The 4,805-nt window shown below is 35.0% G+C and overlaps 3 non-coding genes across 3 annotated transcripts; 2 read left to right on the top strand and 1 right to left on the bottom strand.

Annotated features, from left to right (window-relative positions):
- Positions 1-388: 388 nt before the first annotated feature.
- Positions 389-477, bottom strand: Trnay-gua. Its single transcript is given in 2 exon segments — positions 389-424; positions 441-477. It is a non-coding gene; the product is annotated as a tRNA-Tyr (tRNA).
- A 2,355-nt stretch (positions 478-2,832) lies between these two features.
- On the top strand, positions 2,833-2,951 carry LOC119829217. The gene has a single exon (XR_005287801.1). It is a non-coding gene; the product is annotated as a 5S ribosomal RNA (ribosomal RNA).
- Positions 2,952-3,870: 919 nt separating this feature from the next.
- On the top strand, positions 3,871-3,989 carry LOC119829207. The gene has a single exon (XR_005287792.1). It is a non-coding gene; the product is annotated as a 5S ribosomal RNA (ribosomal RNA).
- Positions 3,990-4,805: the final 816 nt, after the last annotated feature.

The raw sequence follows: 4,805 nt of genomic DNA, 5'->3' as shown, positions 1-4,805 counted from the left end.
TTTTTACCTGATGTTTACCACAAAGGAAATCTTCTCGTAATTGATTCAGCACGCTCGAGGGTTTCGAATTGTAACCGAGTACAAATTGAATTTCGTATTATTTGATTGCAGTTTTCTCAGCGAAAGGAATTTGCTACAAGCTTGATATCAATTATTTTGTGTTTTTATTGAAGCGTGAATAATTTAATGTTATTTATTTTCATCGCAGACTGTAAAAATCTATATGTTGAATGTAATAAACATAAATAATTTTGGTGTTTTGTTTTCTTGTGTGTGTGTGCTGTAATATTTTGATTGATTTTGGCAAAATTACATGTACTTGCATAAGTGAAACAAACAGAAAAATATCTACCTATATCAATAAATATATAAACCAAACATAAAAATTTCCTTCGAGCCGGATTTGAACCAGCGACCTATGGATATCAGTTGTTTACCATCTACAGTCCACCGCTCTACCAACTGAGCTATCGAAGGGATATTTGATAAGTCGAAATTATAAAATAGTTATTGTCTTATATATTATGATTTAATCTCTTGTATAACATGTTAGCTACGTGAATAATTTATCTGTAAATTAAAAATATCTTTTATCTTTTATTTTCGTATTATAAATCCTCTCAAGTATTTAAAACTGCTACAATGTATGGTAAGTTTGATAAATAAACGATCGTATTTTAACTGAATAAATGATAATAGATTTTTTTGGTTGATCGTAGCGAAACTATGGGTGATATTCAAATTAATTTTTCCGTTCAAGTTGAACGATATTTTTTTAACCTGTGTCAAGTCCAATAACCCAGGGAAAGATGTCAATATTATGTGGATGTAGTTACAGAAGTTCACCGGTACTAACAGATAGAGAAAATACTAACTCGTGAAATTCTTACAGTATTTAAAAAACTTATTGAAAAGTCTCCATAGTATATCTTAATCATATTTAGCTATGCAAACAGTATTACAATTATATTTGAAAATAAATAAAACTGCTTTGAACATTCATCTTCAAAACATAAAATCCGACTTCCGAGTCACTAAAAGGTGGTGGATAATGTTAAACGATTAAGGGTATCAGGTACACAAAATGGCGTCTGCAAGATAACAAGATGAGACGCGACCCTTAGGCTGTAGGCGAAATATTTCATCTCCACAGAACCACTAAATTATCTAAATAGAGATCGCTCCCCAATCAGGGATCATTGAGACATGGAGTTATGTAGCTAGAAGGAAGTGTTTTTTGTGTCTTACTGATGTAGATACAAAGAAAAATATGTTGTTTTGTGTGTAGGATAAATTTAGTTTTATTTAAAACTAGCTGCGGCCCGCGGTTTCACCCGCGTAAGTCCGTATCCCGTAGGAGTATCGGGATAAAAAGTTGCCTACATGTTATTCCAGTTGTCCAACTATCTACGTGCCAAATTTCATTGCAATCGGTTCAGTGGTTTTTGTGTGAAAGAGCAACACACACACACACATCCTTACAAACTTTTGCATTTATAATATTATAATATAGTAGGATTTTGGATTATCAAATATACCTACGTCATTAGCGACTAACAGAAGTAAATGCTAATTTTCTTTACTTTTTACGATGAGAGGTTCTTACTGCTTATGACTTGTATATTTATTTAAATTATAAAAATATGTGTCTTACTTTTGATCGTATTTAATGACTTTGTAATCGTTTTGTGACACATCCAGTAAACTTGTATATACAAAAGCGGATGCTCGTCGCGCCTACTGTCATGGCGGCCGGAAGTCCTCTCGCCATTTGATAAATAGTTGTTCTTCAGTTTTTCTCATGCAAATGAGGGGCTGGATGACGGATGGGATTTGTCACAATTGCTGGATTTAATTTGCGATTGCAGCGGCGCGGATAATCTGGGATTATTGTGGGATAAAATCGAGTTTTATGCAATTTGAGAAAAATATTTTTGTGTAACAAACACATCATTTGTTGTTCATGGTGGTAAATGTTACCTTAGCCGCAACATGGGCTATGTGTGAAGGACCCGTTATATACAGCCATTTAGAGATTATATAAACCAGATATAGACGAAAATTAATTTATTTTGCTTATTATAGACTAGCTGCGCCCCGCGGTTTCACCCGCGTAAGTCTATATCCCGTAGGAATGTCGGGATAAAAAGTTGCCTATATGTTATTCCAGTTGTCCAGCTATCTACGTACCAAATTTCATTGAAATCGGTTCTGTAGTTTTTGCGTGAAAGATCAATAAATAAACACACATCCTACAAACTTTCGCATTTACAATATTAGTGGGATAACTACGTACTTTCAAGTGAATTTTATATCATAAAGCTGTGGAATATGTGATTATTTGGTAAGTCTATGTAACTTACCAAATAAACACTTTTTCCTAGGTACTCTACTGGAACTCACACGATACAGCCGGAAATATTAAATACTTCCTTTTTTATCGATTTTCTGTATGGACAACTAGATGCGTATTAATAACCTGGATAACCTATTTGTTCCCTGGTGGTAGCAACATCGGACTCTGTAATCTTGAACAGATGAAATTTAATCTCAGATATTACAGTAACAAGTGGCAGTATAAGTATAGGTATAAGGTTGAGTTTCGTTTGAAATATTTAGAGCAGATTACTATAGAGTAAAGAGTAATTATATTATTATAGATTAGAATTAAGAATGTTGTACATCTCTTCTTTATTTAAACGAGAAAATGGTCAACAGTTAGCATGGCTCTCTCTAAGCCACAGATTGTGGATAAAAGTTCGTTATTGAAGACCAGCTTAAGTACATTATTGTCTATTCGGTGTTCTATAGATCTTTTATGCTATCGCTATCGCCAACGTCCATACCACGTTGAATACACCGGTTCTCGTCTGATCACCGAAGTTAAGCAACGTCGGGCGCGGTCAGTACTTGGATGGGTGACCGCCTGGGAACACCGCGTGATGTTGGCTTTTTGCATGTTATCAACTTTATAGAATTAGTATTGTTATTTTTTTTCGATTAGGTATGTCTGCAGGAAAACAAAATTCTACAATGCGCATTAATCACCATTGCTCACTATTTATAGTACGGGTGTAAAATTAAACAAATAAATTTTATCTCTAGCGCGAATATATTTCAGAACACGGCGAGTCGGCACTCAATTAAAATTAATGATATTGCCGGTGCTAGCACTTAATATTGTTAGATAATTTGCGATGTTTCATGCGAGTGTACCCTGTATAAATAGCTAGTCATAGCATTAATAACGTACATCTGGCGTTTCGCATTTGGTAACTGTTAATTAGTCTATGGTAAAAGAAAATATTTAAGTTTGTAACTTATGGGTAAAATTATGAATTACTAGCTGCGCCGCGCGGTTTCACCCGCATGAATCCGTATCCCGTAGGAATATCGGGTCAAAAAGTTGATCAAGTACGAAGTATGTCTTGTTCCAGTTGTACAGCTGTCTATGTATCAAATTTCATTGCAATCGGTTCAGTAGTCTTTGCGTTAAAGAGCAACAAACACACACACACATCCTTACAAACTTTCACATTTATAATTTTAGTAGGATTAGCTGACCCGGCAAACGGTGTTCTGCCTTACTTTTACATTTAGCGGTATGAAAAATAGATGTTGTCCGATTCTCAGACCTACCCGATATATGTACAAAAAATTTCATGAAAATCGTTGCAACCGTTTCGGAGGAGTGTGGCAGCTAACATTGTGTCACGAGAATTTTATATATGTAGATAATATTTATTAGTAGTTTACACATACTGCTGGGACACAGGCCTCCTATGAGGGTTCAGGCCATAATCCACCACGCCACATATACTACATATATCACATATCTGTCTTCTGTAGCTGCTTTATAATATACCCATCGCCAACGTCCATATCACGTTGAATACACCGGTTCTCGTCCGATCACCGAAGTTAAGCAACGTCGGGCGCGGTCAGTACTTGGATGGGTGACCGCCTGGGAACACCGCGTGATGTTGGCTTTTTGATAAACCCATTCATTTTACTTGTATTTTATCTAATTTTTAATTTATGATGGCATCCGTTGGATTTATTAAGCATTAATGTCGCTTCGCTTTAAAAAATTACCAAGCACATGATATAGCTTTTACTACGTTTTAAATTTTTGATGAACACCTTTACCTAGAATAGTATTATATCATAATATGTGCCTTTACTTAAAGTATTGACGCTTGTTAACAATATATTTTAAAGAAGTTTCTTAATTACTAGACTGTCCTTTTTTGTTTTGTAGCTGAATAACTCAGTGGGGTTTAATTTTAGAATCTGGAATGTTCCTGCGAGAAAGGTTAATTATCTCATTTCCAGAAAATAATAATTAATTTTTTGGTCGGTTGCCTGGTAGAGATCACTGCACAGGGATAAGGACGCCGATTGTACTATATTGTTGTCGTGTAATTGTTTCCATTTGTGTTTTCGCTTGTCATGTACCATAAAGAGTTAAATCCTGCTATCCTACTAATATTATAAATGCGAAAGTTTGTAAGGATGTGTGTGTGTTTGTTGCTCTTTCACGCTAAAACTGCTGGACCGATTGCAATGAAATTTGGTACGTAGACAGCTGGACAACTGGAATAACATATAGGCAACTTTTTATCCCGATATTCCTACGGGATACGGACTTACGCGGGTGAAACCGCGGGGCGCATCTAGTAATTCATGTTCTATTCATAAATGTCGCACATACTCTTTGCCTATTACTTATATTACCTAGTCTTGCCATAAATATTGTAATAAAGAAAAAAGAAAATTGTTAACTGCAAATAACATTTATTACT

Source organism: Zerene cesonia, chromosome 9, assembly GCF_012273895.1.
Source record: "Zerene cesonia ecotype Mississippi chromosome 9, Zerene_cesonia_1.1, whole genome shotgun sequence".
NCBI lineage: Eukaryota > Metazoa > Arthropoda > Insecta > Lepidoptera > Pieridae > Zerene > Zerene cesonia.
This window is presented reverse-complemented; position numbering and strand designations above follow the sequence as displayed.